The sequence below is a fragment of the Ranitomeya variabilis genome, chromosome 5, assembly GCF_051348905.1.
Source record: "Ranitomeya variabilis isolate aRanVar5 chromosome 5, aRanVar5.hap1, whole genome shotgun sequence".
Taxonomy (NCBI): Eukaryota; Metazoa; Chordata; class Amphibia; order Anura; family Dendrobatidae; genus Ranitomeya; species Ranitomeya variabilis.
Genome location: NC_135236.1, coordinates 2,828,525 through 2,847,127, shown reverse-complemented (window position 1 = coordinate 2,847,127; position 18,603 = coordinate 2,828,525). Strand labels below are relative to the sequence as shown.

The following is an 18,603-nucleotide window of genomic DNA, read 5'->3' as shown; positions in this document are numbered from 1 at the left end:
TATCTACTCCTAACGCCAACACTAGAAGTAGCCGGGGATCATTCCTACGTTGATTCTAGATGACACGCGCCAGCCGGAGAATCTAGCTACCCCTAGTAGAGGAAAACAAAGACCTTTCTTGCCTCCAGAGAAGGGGACCCCAAAGCTGGATAGAAGCCCCCCACAAATAATGACGGTTAGGTAAGAGGAAATGACAAACACAGAAATGAACCAGGTTTAGCACAGAGAGGCCCGCTTACTGATAGCAGAATAAAGAAAGGTAACTTATATGGTCAACAAAAACTCTATCAAAATCCACACTGGAAATTCAAGAACCCCCGAACCGTCTAACGGTCCGGGGGGAGAACACCAGCCCCCTAGAGCTTCCAGCAAAGGTCAGGATATAGATTTGGAACAAGCTGGACAAAAATACAAAAACAAAACAAATAGCAAAAAGCAAAAGGCAGACTTAGCTGATATAACTGGAACCAGGATCAGTAGACAAGAGCACAGCAGACTAGCTCTGATAACTACGTTGCCAGGCATTGAACTGAAGGTCCAGGGAGCTTATATAGCAACACCCCTAACTAACGACCCAGGTGCGGATAAAAGGAATGACAGAAAAACCAGAGTCAAAAAACTAGTAACCACTAGAGGGAGCAAAAAGCAAATTCACAACAGTACCCCCCCCTAAGTGAGGGGTCACCGAACCCTCACCACGACCACCAGGGCGATCAGGATGAGCGGCATGAAAGGCACGAACTAAATCGGCCGCATGAACATCAGAGGCGACCACCCAGGAATTATCCTCCTGACCATAGCCCTTCCACTTGACCAGGTACTGAAGCCTCCGCCTGGAGAGGCGAGAATCCAAGATCTTCTCCACCACGTACTCCAACTCGCCCTCAACCAACACCGGAGCAGGAGGCTCAGCAGAAGGAACTACAGGCACAATGTACCGCCGCAACAAGGACCTATGAAATACATTGTGAATAGCAAACGACACAGGAAGATCCAGACGAAAAGATACAGGATTAAGGATTTCCAATATCTTGTAAGGCCCAATAAAACGAGGTTTAAATTTGGGAGAGGAGACCTTCATAGGAACAAAGCGGGAAGAAAGCCATACCAAATCCCCAACGCGTAGTCGGGGACCCACACCGCGGCGGCGGTTGGCAAAGCGCTGAGCCTTCTCCTGTGACAACTTCAAGTTGTCCACCACATGATTCCAGATCTGCTGCAACCTATCCACCACAGAATCCACCCCAGGACAGTCAGAAGGCTCCACATGACCCGAAGAAAAGCGAGGATGGAAACCAGAGTTGCAGAAAAAAGGCGAAACCAAGGTGGCGGAACTAGCCCGATTATTAAGGGCAAACTCAGCCAACGGCAAGAATGTCACCCAATCGTCCTGATCAGCAGAGACAAAACACCTCAAATAAGCCTCCAAAGTCTGATTGGTTCGCTCCGTCTGTCCATTAGTCTGAGGATGGAAAGCAGACGAAAACGACAAATCAATGCCCATCCTACTACAAAAGGATCGCCAGAACCTGGAAACGAACTGGGATCCTCTGTCTGACACAATATTCTCAGGGATGCCGTGCAAACGAACCACGTTCTGGAAAAACACAGGAACCAGATCGGAAGAGGAAGGCAGTTTAGGCAAAGGAACCAAATGGACCATCTTGGAGAAGCGATCACATATCACCCAGATAACGGACATGCCCTGAGATAGCGGAAGATCAGAAATGAAATCCATGGAGATATGTGTCCAAGGTCTCTTCGGGACAGGCAAGGGCAAGAGCAAACCGCTGGCACGAGAACAGCAAGGCTTAGCTCGAGCACAAGTCCCACAGGACTGCACAAATGACCGCACATCCCTTGACAAGGAAGGCCACCAAAAGGACCTGGCCACCAGATCTCTGGTGCCAAAAATTCCCGGGTGACCTGCCAACACCGAGGAATGAACCTCGGAAATGACTCTGCTGGTCCACTTATCCGGGACAAACAGTCTGTCAGGTGGACAAGACTCAGGCCTATCAGCCTGAAATCTCTGTAACACACGTCGCAGATCTGGAGAAATAGCTGACACGATAACTCCTTCCTTAAGAATACCAACAGGATCAGCGACTCCAGGAGCATCAGGCACAAAGCTCCTAGAAAGAGCATCGGCCTTCACATTCTTTGAACCTGGTAAATACGAGACAACAAAATCAAAGCGGGAGAAAAACAATGACCAGCGGGCCTGTCTCGGATTAAGGCGTTTAGCAGACTCGAGATACATCAGATTTTTGTGATCAGTCAAGACCACCACACGATGCTTAGCACCCTCGAGCCAATGACGCCACTCCTCAAATGCCCATTTCATGGCCAACAACTCCCGATTGCCCACATCATAATTTCGCTCGGCAGGCGAAAACTTCCTAGAGAAAAAGGCACAAGGTTTCATAACAGAGCAACCAGGGCCTCTCTGCGACAAAACGGCCCCTGCCCCAATCTCCGAAGCATCCACCTCAACCTGAAAGGGAAGTGAGACGTCAGGCTGGCACAAAACCGGCGCCGAAGTAAACCGGCGTTTCAACTCCTGGAAAGCCTCCACGGCAGCAGGAGCCCAGTTAGCTACATCGGAGCCCTTCTTGGTCATATCCGTCAAAGGTTTCACAATGCTAGAAAAATTAGCGATAAAACGACGGTAGAAGTTAGCGAAGCCCAAGAACTTCTGAAGACTCTTAACTGACGAGGGCTGAGTCCAATCAAGAATAGCTCGGACCTTGACTGGGTCCATCTCCACAGCAGAAGGGGAAAAAATGAACCCCAAAAAGGGAACCTTCTGTACACCAAAGAGACACTTTGAGCCCTTGACAAACAAAGAATTTTCACGCAAAATTTTAAAGACCAACCTGACCTGCTCCACATGCGAATCCCAATTATCAGAAAAAACCAAAATATCATCCAGATAAACAATCAAAAATTTATCCAGATACTTCCGGAAAATGTCATGCATAAAGGACTGAAAAACTGAAGGCGCATTGGAGAGCCCAAAAGGCATCACCAAGTACTCAAAATGACCTTCGGGCGTATTGAATGCGGTTTTCCATTCATCACCTTGCTTAATGCGCACAAGGTTGTACGCACCACGAAGGTCTATCTTGGTGAACCACTTGGCACCCTTAATCCGGGCAAACAAGTCAGACAACAGCGGTAAAGGATACTGAAATTTGACAGTGATCTTATTTAAAAGCCGATAATCAATACAAGGTCTCAAAGATCCGTCCTTTTTTGCCACAAAAAAGAATCCCGCACCAAGAGGGGAAGAAGACGGACGAATATGTCCTTTCTCCAGAGACTCCTTGATATATGAACGCATAGCGGTATGTTCAGGTACCGACAGATTAAACAGTCTTCCCTTAGGAAATTTACTGCCTGGGATCAAATCTATAGCACAGTCACAGTCCCTATGAGGAGGCAGTGCACTGGACTCAGACTCACTGAAGACATCCTGATAATCAGACAAATACGCCGGAACTTCTGAGGGCGTAGAAGAAGCAATAGACACAGGCAGGGAATCCCCATGAATACCACGACAGCCCCAACTTGAGACTGACATAGCCTTCCAGTCCAGGACTGGATTATGGGTCTGTAACCATGGCAGCCCTAAAACAACCAAATCATGCATTTTATGTAAAACCAGGAAACGTATCACCTCGCGGTGTTCAGGAGTCATGCACATGGTAACCTGTGTCCAATACTGCGGTTTATTTGCTGCCAATGGCGTAGCATCAATACCCCTAAGAGGAATAGGATTTTCTAATGGTTCAAGAGTAAATCCACAGCGCTTAGCAAATGAGAGATCCATGAGACTCAGGGCAGCACCTGAATCTACAAACGCCATGACAGGATAAGATGACAGTGAGCAAATCAAAGTTACAGACAGAATAAATTTAGGTTGCAAATTACCAACGGTGACAGGACTAACAACCTTAGCTATACGTTTAGAGCATGCTGAGATAACATGTGTAGAATCACCACAGTAGTAGCACAAGCCATTCCGGCGTCTATGAATTTTCCGCTCATTTCTAGTCAGGATTCTATCACATTGCATTAAATCAGGTGTCTGTTCAGACAACACCATGAGGGAATTTGCGGTTTTTCTATCACATTGCACCGAATTAGGTGTCTGTTCAGACAACACCATGAGGGAATTTGCGGTTTTGCGCTCCCGCAACCGCCGGTCAATTTGAATAGCCAGTGCCATAGTATCATTCAGACCTGTGGGAATGGGAAAACCCACCATAACATTCTTAATGGCTTCAGAAAGGCCATTTCTAAAATTAGCGGCCAGTGCACACTCGTTCCAATGTGTCAGCACGGACCATTTCCGAAATTTCTGGCAATACACTTCAGCCTCGTCCTGCCCCTGAGACATAGCCAGCAAGGCCTTTTCTGCCTGAATCTCAAGATTGGGTTCCTCATAAAGTAAACCGAGCGCCAGAAAAAACGCATCAAGATCAGCCAATGCCGGATCTCCTGGCGCCAGCGAAAAAGCCCAATCCTGAGGGTCGCCCCGTAAGAACGAAATAACAATCTTTACTTGCTGAGCAGAATCTCCAGATGAACAGGGTCTCAGGGACAAAAACAATTTACAATTATTCACGAAATTCCTAAACTTAAACCTGTCTCCGGAAAACAGTTCAGGAATCGGTATTTTAGGTTCTGACCTAGGATTTCTGATAACATAGTCTTGTATGCCCTGCACACGAGTAGCCAGCTGGTCCACACTTGTAATCAAGGTCTGGACATTCATGTCTGCAGCAAGCATAGCCACTCTGAGGTAAAGGGGAAGAAGAAAAAAAAAACTCAGAATCTTCTTTCTTATAATCCCTCTTCTGCAATGCATTAAACATTTAATACTGGCCTGGCAAACTGTTATGACCCCAATGGCGAGGGTCTCAGAGGAACGTGGAAGTCTGCAGAATACAAAAATCCAGCTCATAGGGCAGTGGTAACTGGGTTGACCATATATCTACTCCTAACGCCAACACTAGAAGTAGCCGGGGATCATTCCTACGTTGATTCTAGATGACACGCGCCAGCCGGAGAATCTAGCTACCCCTAGTAGAGGAAAACAAAGACCTTTCTTGCCTCCAGAGAAGGGGACCCCAAAGCTGGATAGAAGCCCCCCCACAAATAATGACGGTGAGGTAAGAGGAAATGACAAACACAGAAATGAACCAGGTTTAGCACAGAGAGGCCCGCTTACTGATAGCAGAATAAAGAAAGGTAACTTATATGGTCAACAAAAACTCTATCAAAATCCACACTGGAAATTCAAGAACCCCCGAACCGTCTAACGGTCCGGGGGGAGAACACCAGCCCCCTAGAGCTTCCAGCAAAGGTCAGGATATAGATTTGGAACAAGCTGGACAAAAATACAAAAACAAAACAAATAGCAAAAAGCAAAAGGCAGACTTAGCTGATATAACTGGAACCAGGATCAGTAGACAAGAGCACAGCAGACTAGCTCTGATAACTACGTTGCCAGGCATTGAACTGAAGGTCCAGGGAGCTTATATAGCAACACCCCTAACGACCCAGGTGCGGATAAAAGGAATGACAGAAAAACCAGAGTCAAAAAACTAGTAACCACTAGAGGGAGCAAAAAGCAAATTCACAACACCCTCGGCCCTGTGGCAGTGGGGTCGCTACAACGGCACTTAGAGTTATCTCGCAGGGGTACACAGGCAGCATTGTTGTGGTCAGTGGAGGAGGATTGCAAGGAGGGACCCTAGACAGGCTTACTAGGCCTAAAATAAATAAAAATAGGCTCAAGGCACTTAGAGTTATCTCGCAGGGGTACACAGGCAGCATTGTTGTGGTCAGTGGAGGAGGATTGCAAGGAGGGACCGCAGACAGGCTTACTAGGCCTAAAATAAATAAAAATAGGCTCTATGCAGTTTTAAATAGGTTACATGGGTATACAGGCAGCATTGTTGTGGTCAGTGGAGGAGGATTGCAAGGAGGGACCGCAGACAGGCTTACTAGGCCTAAAATAAATAAAAATAGGCTCAAGGCACTTAGAGTTATCTCGCAGGGGTACACAGGCAGCATTGTTGTGGTCAGTGGAGGAGGATTGCAAGGAGGGACCGCAGACAGGCTTACTAGGCCTAAAATAAATAAAAATAGGCTCAAGGCACTTAGAGTTATCTCGCAGGGGTACACAGGCAGCATTGCTGTGGTCAGTGGAGGAGGATTGCAAGGAGGGACCGCAGACAGGCTTACTAGGCCTAAAATAAATAAAAATAGGCTCAAGGCACTTAGAGTTATCTCGCAGGGGTACACAGGCAGCATTGTTGTGGTCAGTGGAGGAGGATTGCAAGGAGAGACCGCAGACAGGCTTACTAGGCCTAAAATAAATAAAAATAGGCTCAAGGCACTTAGAGTTATCTCGCAGGGGTACACAGGCAGCATTGTTGTGGTCAGTGGAGGAGGATTGCAAGGAGGGACCGCAGACAGGCTTACTAGGCCTAAAATAAATAAAAATAGGCTCTATGCAGTTATAAATAGGTTACATGGGTACACAGGCAGCATTGTTGTGGTCAGTGGAGGAGGATTGCAAGGAGGGACCGCAGACAGGCTTACTAGGCCTAAAATAAATAAAAATAGGCTCAAGGCACTTAGAGTTATCTCGCAGTGGTACACAGGCAGCATTGGTGTGGTCAGTGGAGGAGGATTGCAAGGAGGGACCGCAGACAGGCTTACTAGGCCTAAAATAAATAAAAATAGGCTCAAGGCACTTAGAGTTATCTCGCAGGGGTACACAGGCAGCATTGTTGTGGTCAGTGGAGGAGGATTGCAAGGAGGGACCGCAGACAGGCTTACTAGGCCTAAAATAAATAAAAATAGGCTCAAGGCACTTAGAGTTATCTCGCAGGGGTACACAGGCAGCATTGTTGTGGTCAGTGGAGGAGGATTGCAAGGAGGGACCGCAGACAGGCTTACTAGGCCTAAAATAAATAAAAATAGGCTCAAGGCACCTAGAGTTATCTCGCAGGGGTACACAGGCAGCATTGGTGTGGTCAGCGGAGGACGATTGCAAGGAGTGTCTGACACAGTTAGTACTCACAAAAAATAAATAGATGTTAATGTCTCGCAAAACAACAAAACAAAACAAAAAAAAGTGTGGCATACTTAGGTACAGGGGTGGGCTCATCTGCTGAGTTTCTGACATAGTAATTTGGCAGTAAGTATTTACTGGTGTCAATATAGGACACTGACCCAGACTACTTTAACCCCTTCCCGACCCATGACGCCACGTAGGCGTCATGAAAACCCGTGCCAATCCAACCCATGACGCCTATGTGGCGTCATGGAATGATCGCGTCGCTGCAGAACGGGTGAAAGGGTTAACTCCGATTTCACCCGTTCTGCAGGGACAGGGGGAGTGGTACTTCAGCCCAGGGGGGGTGGCTTCATCCCCCCATGGCTACGATCGCTCTGATTGGCTGTTGAAAGTGAAACTGCCAATCAGAGCGATTTGTAATATTTCACCTAAAAAACTGGTGAAATATTACAATCCAGCCATGGCCGATGCTGCAATATCATCGGCCATGGCTGGAAAACCTGAAGTGACCCCCCCCCCCCACCCCACCGATCGCCCCCCCAGTGCTCCGTTATGAGGTCCGGTCCCCTCCGTCCTGTGCTCCGCTCCCCCGTCCTCCTGCCCGCTCCCCCCCTGCTCCTATGTCACCCCCCCGTGCTCCGACGCCCCCCCGTGCCCCGATCTCCCCCCCTTATACTTACCGAGGCTCCCGGTCCCCGTCCGCCTCCATCATGGGCGCCGCCATCTTCCAAAATGGCGGGCGCATGCTCAGTGCGCCCGCCGAATCTGCCGGCCGGCAGATTCATTACAAAGTACATTTTGATCGCTGTGGTAGGTTCTATCACAGCGATCAAAATAAAAAAAAAAATAAATAAACCCCCCCCTTTATCACCCCCATAGGTAGTGACATTAATAAAATAAAGAAAATATTTTTTTTTCTATTTCCACTAGGGTTAGGGTTAGAACTAGGGTTAGAACTAGGGGTAGGGTTAGGGTTAGGGGTAGGGTTAGGGTTACGGGTAGGGTTAGGGGTAGGGTTAGGGTTATGGCATGTGCACACAGTGCGGATTTGGCTGCGGATCCGCAGCGGATTGGCCGCGGATCCGCAGCGGATTGGCCGCGGATCCGCAGCGGATTGGCCGCTGCGAATTCGTAGCAGTTTTCCATCAGGTTTACAGTACCATGTACACCTATGGAAAACCAAATCCGCTGTGCCCATGGTGTGGAAAATTCCGTGCAGAAACGCTGCGTTGTATTTTCCGCAGCATGTCAATTCTTTGTGCGGATTCCGCAGCGTTTTACACCTGTTCCTCAATAGGAATCCGCAGGTGAAATCCGCACAAAAAAACACTGGAAATCTGCTGTAAATCTGCAGGTAAAACGCAGTGCCTTTTACCTGCAGATTTTTCAAAAATCGTGCGGAAAAATCTCACACGAATCCGCAACGTGGACACATAGCCTTAGGGTTAGGGTTGGAATTAGAGTTAGGGTTGGAATTAGGGCTAGGGTTGGAAATAGGGTTAAGATTAGGCTTGTGGTTAGGGTTACGGATAGGGTTAGGGGTGCGTTGGGGTTACAGTTGTGGTTAGGGTTGGGATTAGGGTTAGGGTTGGGATTAGGGTTAGGATTAGGGTTACGGGTGTGTTGCGGTTAGGGTTGTGATTAGGGTTATGGCTACAGTTGGGATTAGGATTAGGGGTGTGTTGGGGTTAGTGTTGAAGTTAGAATTGAGGGGTTTCCACTGTTTAGGCACATCAGGGGTCTCCAAACGCAACATGGCGCCACCATTGATTCCAGCCAATCTTGCGTTCAAAAAGTCAAATGGTGCTCCCTCCCTTCCAAGCCCCGACGTGCGCCCAAACAGTGGTTTACCTCCACATTTGGGGTACCAGCGTACTCAGGACAAACTGGGCAACAACTGTTGGGGTCCAATTTCTCCTGTTACCCTTGCAAAAATAAAAAATTACTTGCTAAAACATAATGTTTGAGGAAAGAACAATTATTTTTTATTTTCACGGCTCTGCGTTATAAACTTCTGTGAAGCACTTGGGGGTTGAAAGTGCTCACCACACATCTAGATAAGTTCATTGGGGGGTCTAGTTTCCAAAATGGGGTCAATTGTGGGGTGTTTCTACTGTTTAGGCACATCAGGGGCTCTGCAAATGCAACGTGATGCCCGCAGACCATTCCATCAAAGTCTGCATTTCAAATGTCACTACTTCCCTTCTGAGCCCTGACGTGTGCCCAAACAGTGGTTTACCCCCACATATGGGGTACCAGCACACTCACAACAAACTGGGCAACAAATATTGGGGCCCAATTTCTCCTGTTACTCTTGTGAAAATAAAAAATTGCTTGCTAAAACATCTTTTTTGAGGAAAGAAAAATGATTTTTTATTTTCACGGCTCTGCGTTGTAAACTTCTGTGAAGCACTTGGGGGTTGAACGTGCTCACCACACATCTAGATAAGTTCCTTGGGGGGTCTAGTTTCCAAAATGGGGTCACTTGTGGGGGGTTTCTACTGTTTAGGCATATCAGGGGCTCTGCAAACGTAACATGATGCCTGCAGACCATTCCATCAAAGTCTGCATTCCAAAACGTCACTACTTCCCTTCCGACCCCCGGCATGTGCCCAAACAGTGGTTTACCCCCATATATGGGGTATCAGCATACTCAAGAGAAACTGGACAACAACTTTTGGGTCCAATTTCTCCTGTTACTCTTGCAAAAATAAAAAATTCTGGGCTAAAAAAATATTTTTGAGGAAAGGAAACACATTTATTATTTTCACGGCTCTGAGTTATAAACTTCTGTGAAGCACTTGGGGGTTCAAAGTGCTCACCACACATCTAGATAAGTTCCCTTGGGGGTCTAGTTTCCAAAATGGAGTCACTTGTGGGGAGTTCCTACTGTTTAGGCACATCAGGGGCTCTGCAAACGCAACCTGACGCCCACAGAGCATTCCATCAAAGTCTGCATTTCAAAACGTCACTACTTCCCTTCCGAACCCCAACGTGTGCCAAAACAGTGGTTTACCTCCACATATGGGGTATCAGCGTACTCAGGAGAAACTGGACAACAACTTTTGGGGTCCAATTTCTCCTGTTACCTTTGGGAAAATAAAAAATTGTGGGCTAAAAAATCATTTTTGAGAAAAGAAAAATTATTTTTTATTTTCACGGCTCTGCGTTATAAACTTCTGTGAAGCACTTGGGGGTTCAAAGTGCTCACCACACATCTAGGTTAGTTCCTTGGGAGGTTTAGTTTCCAAAATGGGGTCACTTGTGCGGGAGCTCCAATGTTTAGGCACACAGGGGCTCTCCAAACGCGACATGGTGTCCGCTAATGATTGGAGCTAATTTTCCATTCAAAAAGCCAAATGGCGTGCCTTCCCTTCCGAGCCCTGCCGTGCGCCCAAAGAGTGGTTTACCCCCATATATGGGGTATCATCGTACTCAGGACAAACTGGACAACAACATTTGGGGTCCAATTTCTCCGATTACCCTTGGGAAAATAAAAAATTCTGGGCTAAAAATCATTTTTGAGGAAAGAAAAATTATTTTTTATTTTCACGGCTCTGCGTTATAAACTTCTGTGAAGCACCTGGGGGTTATAAGTGCTCACTATGCATCTAGATAAGTTCCTTGGGGGGTCTAGTTTCCAAAATGGGGTCACTTGTAGGGGATCTCCAATGTTTAGGCACACAGGGGCTCTCCAAACGCGACATGGTGTCCGCTAACGATTGGAGCTAATTTTCCATTCAAAAAGTCAAATGGCACGCCTCCCCTTCCGAGCCTTGCCGTGCACCCAAACAGTGGTTTACCCCCACATATGAGGTATCAGCGTACTCAGGAGAAATTGCCCAACAAATTTTAGGATCCATTTTATCCTGTTGCGCATGTGAAAATGAAAGAATTGAGGCTAAAAGAAATTTTGTGTGAAAAAAAAGTACTTTTTCATATTTGCGGATCAATTTGTGAAGCACCTGGGGGTTTAAATTGCTCACTATGCTTCTAGATAAGTTCCTTGGGGGGTCTAGTTTCCAAAATGGGGTCACTTGTGGGGGAGCTTCAATGTTTAGGCACACGGGGGCTCTCCAAACGCGACATGGTGTCCGCTAAAGATTGGAGCCAATTTTTCATTGAAAAAGTCAAATGGCGCTCCATCCCTTCCGAGCCCTGCCGTGCGACCAAACAGTGGTTTACCCCCACATATGAGGTATCAGCGTACTCAGGACAAATTGGACAACAACGTCTGTGGTCCAGTTTCTCCTTTTACCCTTGGGAAAATAAAAAAATTGTTGCTAAAAGATCATTTTTGTGACTAAAAAGTTAAATGTTCATTTTTTACTTCCATGTTGCTTCTGCTGCTGTGAAACACCTGAAGGGTTAATAAACTTCTTGAATGTGGTTTTGAGCACCTTGAGGGGTGCAGTTTTTAGAATGGTGTCACTTTTGGGTATTTTCAGCCATATAGAACCCTCAAAATGACTTCAAATGTGAGGTGGTCCCTAAAAAAAATGGTTTTGTAAATTTTGTTGTAAAAATGAGAAATCACTGGTCAAATTTTAACCCTTATAACTTCCTAGCAAAAAAAAAATTTGTTTCCAAAATTGTGCTGATGTAAAGTAGACATGTGGGAAACGTTATTTATTAACTATTTTGTGTCACATAACTCTCTGGTTTAACAGAATAAAAATTCAAAATGTGAAAATTGCGAAATTTTCAAAATTTTCGCCAAATTTCCGTTTTTTTCACAAATAAACTCAGAAATTATCGACCTAAATTTACCACTAACATGAAGCCCAATATGTCACGAAAAAACAATCTCAGAATCGCTAGGATCCGTTGAAGCGTTCCTGAGTTATTACCTCATAAAGGGACACTGGTCAGAATTGCAAAAAACGGCAAGGTCATTAAGGCCAAAATAGGCTGGGTCATGAAGGGGTTAACTAGCATCATAGATGTCAACAAATTGGTATTGTCAGTGCCAGGCATTGAATGATGTCAGCGCATAGACTAAACATTGGTGGAGCTGTGCGAGATAATTTTGCACGTGGTAGAGCACAGTTTGAGCTGGGGTAGGGGGGAACTCTCTTGTGGCCGGCGGGACCGCCCCAGGGCCCCTCATGTTACAACGGTGTGTCTGACGTTGGGTGCGCGCCACCACCGCCAGAGACACTTTATTGTACTATGAGGGACCCAGTGGCAGTGCCGTCGACCAAAAGCGGGCACACCCACCTCTTCAGACAAACAGCACTGTAACGGGTGCTTGCGCCAAGTCGCGATACCACGGCCCCGTGGGGGGAGTTTTCCCATTGGGGGATGTGTAAACATGTCGTATGCTGGACAAACAGCTGCTGCAAATTAACAGATTGGAACACTCAGTAAGACCAGTCCACAAGCAAGACCTTTTTATAGGAAAGCTAGGTGTCAGCCGGGAAAGGTGGGGCAAAATAATTTGAAATCCAGGAGTGGTTCATTTTAATGAAGGTTAGATCATCAACATTTCGGGTAGCCAGACGAGTCCTTTTTTCGGTTAATATTGAACCAGCAGCACTGAATACTCTTTCTGATAGCACACTAGCTGCTGGGCAAGCAAGCTCCTGCAATGCATATTCTGCCAATTCAGGCCAGGTGTCTAATTTGGATGCCCAGTAATCAAAGGGGAATGACGGTTGAGGGAGAACATCGATAAGGGATGAAAAATAGTTAGTAACCATACTGGACAAATGTTGTCTCCTGTCACTTTGAATAGATGCTGCAGTACCTGTCCTGTCTGGGGTCATTGCGAAATCACTCCACAACCTGGTCAGAAAACCCCTCTGTCCAACGCCACTTCTGATTTGTGCACCTCTAACACCTCTGCCCTGTTGCCCCCTGCAGCTCGTGTGAGAACCATCACCGGCGCTGTGTGCTGGGAATGCCTGAATCAAACGGTCTACAAGAGTTGCTTGTTTGGTTGCTAATGTTTGTTCGAGGTTCTCATGTGGCATAATATTTTGCAATTTGCCTTTATAGCGAGGGTCAAAGATGCAGGCCAACCAGTAATCGTCATCGCTCATCATTTTAATAATGCGTGGGTCCCTTTTGAGGATACGTAAGGCATAATCCGCCATGTGGGCCAAAGTTCCAGTTGTCAAATCTGCGGTTGTGCTGGTTTGAGGGGCAATTACAGGCAAATCTACGTCACTTGTCTCCCTTAAAAAAACAGAACCCGGCCTTGCAACGCCACTTATTTCTGTTGGCCCAGGAGAAGCTTCCTCATTAAAAAAGTACTCATCCCCATCATCCTCCTCATCCTCTTCGCCCGCTACCGCGTCCTCTACACGGCCCTGACCAGACAATGACTGACTGTCATCAAGGCTTTCCTCTTCCTCGGCTGCAGACGCCTGCTCCTTTATGTGCGTCAAACTTTGCATCAGCAGACGCATTAGGGGGATGCTCATGCTTATTATGGCGTTGTCTGCACTAACCAGCCGTGTGCATTCCTCAAAACACTGAAGGACTTGACCCAGGTCTTGTAGCTTCGACCACTGCACACCTGACAACTCCATGTCTGCCATCCAACTGCCTGCCCGTGTATGTGTATCCTCCCACAAAAACATAACAGCACGCCTCTGTTCGCACAGTCTCTGAAGCATGTGCAGTGTGGAGTTCCACCTTGTTGCAACGTCGATGATTAGGCGATGCTGGGGAAGGTTCAAAGACCGCTGATAGGTCTGCATATGGCTGGCGTGTACAGGCGAACGTCGGATATGTGAGCAAAGTCTGCGCACTTTGAGGAGCAGGTCGGGTAACCCCGGATAACTTTTCAGGAAGCACTGCACCACCAGGTTTAAGGTGTGAGCCAGGCAAGGAATGTGTTTCAGTTGGGAAAGGGCTATGGCAGCCATGAAATTCCTTCCGTTATCACTCACTACCTTGCCTGCCTCAAGATGTACAGTGCCCAGCCATGACTGAGTTTCTTTCTGCAAGAACTCGGACAGAACTTCCGCGGTGTGTCTGTTGTCGCCCAAACACTTCATTGCCAATACAGCCTGCTGACGCTTGCCACTAGCTGTCCCATAATGGCACACCTGGTATGCAACAGTGGCAGCTGCGGATGGAGTGTGTTGTGATCCGCTTTTTGGCTCCCCTGGTGGTGGCTGGTGGTACTGGAGACTTGTGTGTGCTTTTCTGCCTCAGCTCACCTGCTTCCATCAGTTTTGGGAGTTCCCTATTTAGCCTTGCTCTCCAGTCACTTCCTTGCCGGTCATCATTGTAACCTGAGTCTTTCAGTTGCATGTTCCTGCTACTAGTCTGCTGATCAGCTAAGTGGACTCTTGTCCTTATTGTTTTGTTTTTCTTGTCCAGTTTACAGTTTTGTCATTTCCTGTTACTGGAAGCTCTTGTGGACTGAAATTGCCACTCCTGTGTCATGAGTTGACACAGGAGTCTTAAAGTAATTTCAGGATGGGTTTTTTGAAAGGGTTTTTCAGCTGACCGTGAAGTCCTCTTTTGTATCCTTCCTCTATCTAGTAAGTGGACCTCGCTTTGCTAAATCTACCTTCATACTGTGTATGTCTTTTCCTCTGAACTCACCGTTAATATACGTGGGGGCCACTATCATCTTTGGGGAATTTCTCTAGAGGTAAGCCAGGTCTGTTCCTTCCTCTTCCAGGCGTAGTTAGTTCTCCGGCTGGCGCATGGCATCTAGGCAGCCGTAGGAATGCTTCCTGGCTACTGTTAGTTGTGTGGTAGATTTAGGTCACGGTCAGCTTGAGTTTCCATCACCCGAGAGCTAGTCTGTTATTTTTGTGTTTCTTATGTTCCCATGCCATTGGGGAATCATGACAGTATGACCGGCCGTTGTTAAAGTAATTGGCAGAAGAAAGGAGAGTAAAAGAAGTCTGTAGATTTTTTTTTTTTTTTCCCTCTCATGTTTGCTACTTAGTTGGCTCAGTTGTATTTCTGCTCTATTTACAGCCTTGCCTTTCTCTCCTTCTAATCCTTGAATGGCTCTGATCTCTCCGGTGTAAGGATGGACCCTCAGAGTTTGGCTGCAGGTTTAAATAATCTTGCTACGGAGGTTCAGAATTTACAAGATTATGTTATACGTACTCCTATTTCTGAACCTAAGATTCCTACACCAGAGGTATTTTCCGGAGATAGATCTCGGTTTCTGAATTTCAAATGTAATTGTAAATTATTCCTTTCTCTCAGACCTCACTCCTCTGGAGATCCTGTTCAGCAGGTTAAGATTGTGATTTCTTTGCTGCGAGGTGACCCTCAAAATTGGGCATTTTCATTGACACCAGGGGATCCTGCGTTGCTCAATGTGGATGCGTTTTTTCTGGCTTTAGGGTTGCTGTATGAGGAACCTAATTTGGAGATTCAAGCTGAAAAAGCTTTAATAGCCCTGTCTCAAGGGCAAGATGAAGCTGAGATATACTGCCAAAAATTTCGTAAATGGTCTGTGCTTACTCAGTGGAATGAGTGTGCCCTAGCGGCAAATTTCAGAGAGGGCCTTTCTGATGCCGTTAAGGATGTCATGGTGTGGTTTCCTACGCCCACAGGTCTGAATGAGTCCATGACAATGGCGATTCAGATTGATCGGCGTTTGCGGGAGCGCAAACCCGTGCACCATTTGGCGGTATCTTCTGAAGGGACGCCAGAGAAAATGCAATGTGACAGAATTCTGTCAAGAAGCGAGCGGCAGAATTATAGGCGCAAAAATGGCTTGTGCTTCTACTGTGGTGATTCCGCGCATGTTATATCAGCATGCTCTAAACGTACTAGGAAGGTTGACAAGTCTGTTTCTATTGGCACTTTACAGTCCAAATTTCTTCTGTCTGTAACTCTGATTTGTTCATTATCAGTTATTACCGTGGATGCCTATGTGGACTCTGGCGCCGCTCTGAGTCTCATGGATTGGTCCTTCGCCAGGCGCTGTGGGTTTGATTTGGAGCCTCTGGAAGTTCCTATACCTCTGAAGGGTATTGATTCTACACCTCTGGCTTGTAATAGACCACAGTTCTGGACACAAGTGACTATGCGTATGACTCCAGACCATCAGGAGATGATTCGCTTCCTCGTGTTGTATAATTTACATGATGTTTTAGTGCTTGGATTACCATGGTTACAATCTCATAACCCAGTACTGGACTGGAAAACTATGTCTGTGTTAAGCTGGGGATGTCGGGGGGCTCATGGGGACATACCTTTGGTTCCTATCTCGTCATCTATTCCCTCTGAGATTCCTGCATTTTTGTCGGATTTTGGGGATATTTTTGAAGAGCCTAAAATTGGTTCTCTCCCTCCCCACAGAGAGTGTGATTGCGCCATAGATCTGATTCCAGGCAGTAAATTTCCTAAGGGTCGTTTGTTTAACCTATCTGTACCTGAGCATGCTGCCATGCGAGAATATGTTAAGGAGTCCCTGGAAAAGGGACATATTCGTCCTTCTTCATCACCTTTAGGAGCTGGGTTTTTCTTTGTCTCTAAAAAGGATGGCTCGCTGAGGCCTTGTATTGATTATCGACTCCTGAATAAAATTACTGTCAAATATCAGTATCCGTTGCCGCTGCTTACTGATTTGTTTGCTCGCATAAGGGGGGCTAAGTGGTTCTCCAAGATTGATCTCCGTGGGGCGTATAATTTGGTGCGAAGTAAGCAAGGGGATGAGTGGAAAACCGCATTTAATACGCCTGAGGGCCACTTTGAGTATTTAGTAATGCCTTTCGGCCTTTCTAATGCACCTTCAGTTTTTCAGTCCTTTATGCATGATATTTTCCGTGAATATCTGGATAAATTTATGATTGTGTATTTGGACGATATTTAGATTTTTTCTGAGGACTGGGAGTCTCATGTTCAGCAGGTCAGGAGGGTTTTTCAGGTCTTGCGGGAGAATTCTCTGTGTGTAAAGGGTTCTAAGTGTGTTTTTGGGGTTCAAAAGATTTCCTTTTTGGGGTATATTTTTTCCCCTTCTTCTGTTGAGATGGACCCTGTCAAGGTTCGGGCTATTTGTGACTGGACGCAGCCTACTTCTCTAAAGGGTCTTCAGAAGTTCTTGGGCTTTGCTAATTTTTATCGTCGATTTATAACTGGTTTTTCTGGTGTTGCTAAGCCTCTTACGGATTTGACTAAGAAGGGTGCTGATGTTGCCAATTGGTCCTCTGCCGCTGTGGAGGCCTTTCGGGAACTTAAGCGCCACTTTTCGTCTGCCCCTGTGTTGCGCCAGCCCGATGTCTCTCTCCCCTTTCAGGTTGAGGTCGATGCTTCCGAGATCGGAGCGGGGGCGGTTTTGTCGCAGAAAAGTTCCGATTGCTCAGTGATGAGACCTTGTGCGTTCTTTTCTCGAAAATTTTCTGCCGCCGAAAGAAATTATGATGTCGGTAATCGGGAGCTTTTGGCCATGAAGTGGGCATTTGAGGAGTGGCGTCATTGGCTTGAGGGTGCTAGACATCAGGTGGTGGTTTTGACTGATCACAAGAATCTGATTTATCTTGAGTCTGCCAGGCGCCTGAATCCTAGACAGGCGCGCTGGTCGTTGTTTTTCTCTCGGTTTAATTTTGTGGTCTCATATCTACCAGGTTCTAAGAATGTGAAGGCGGATGCCCTTTCTAGGAGTTTTGAGCCTGATTCCCCTGGTGATTCGGAACCTACAGGTATCCTTAAGGATGGGGTGATATTATCCGCTATTTCCCCAGATCTGCGACGTGCTTTGCAAGAGTTTCAGGCGGATAGACCTGATCGCTGTCCACCTGGTAGACTGTTTGTTCCTGATGATTGGACCAGTAGAGTCATCTCGGAGGTTCATTCTTCTACGCTGGCGGGTCATCCTGGAATTTTTGGTACCAGGGATTTGGTGGCTAGATCCTTCTGGTGGCCATCTCTGTCTCGTGATGTGCGTGTTTTTGTGCAGTCTTGTGATGTGTGTGCTCGGGCCAAGCCTTGTTGTTCTAGGGCTAGCGGGTTGTTGTTGCCCTTGCCTATTCCGAAGAGGCCTTGGACGCACATCTCGATGGACTTTATTTCTGATCTTCCTGTCTCTCAGAGGATGTCTGTTATCTGGGTAGTGTGTGACCGTTTTTCTAAGATGGTTCATTTGGTGCCATTGCCGAAGTTGCCTTCCTCGTCTGAGTTGGTTCCTTTGTTTTTTCAAAATGTGGTTCGCTTGCATGGTATTCCTGAAAATATCGTTTCTGATAGGGGTACCCAGTTCGTTTCTAGATTTTGGCGGGCATTCTGTGCCAGGTTGGGCATTGATTTGTCTTTTTCGTCTGCCTTCCATCCTCAGACTAATGGCCAGACGGAGCGAACTAATCAAACTTTGGAGACGTATTTGAGGTGTTTTGTGTCTGCGGATCAGGATGATTGGGTTGCCTTTTTGCCGTTGGCGGAGTTTGCTCTTAATAACCGGGCCAGTTCTGCCACTTTGGTTTCCCCTTTCTTTTGCAATTCGGGGTTTCATCCCCGTTTTTCTTCTGGTCAGGTGGAGTCTTCGGATTGTCCTGGAGTAGATGCTGTGGTGGATCGGTTGT

At 46.7% G+C, this 18,603-nt stretch overlaps 1 protein-coding gene across 1 annotated transcript in view; it reads left to right on the top strand.

The window, feature by feature from the left end:
- The window catches only part of LOC143774131 (uncharacterized), a 267,928-nt gene that overhangs the window by 22,393 nt on the left and 226,932 nt on the right, over window positions 1-18,603 (top strand). The gene's annotated exons all lie outside the window — the stretch shown is intronic.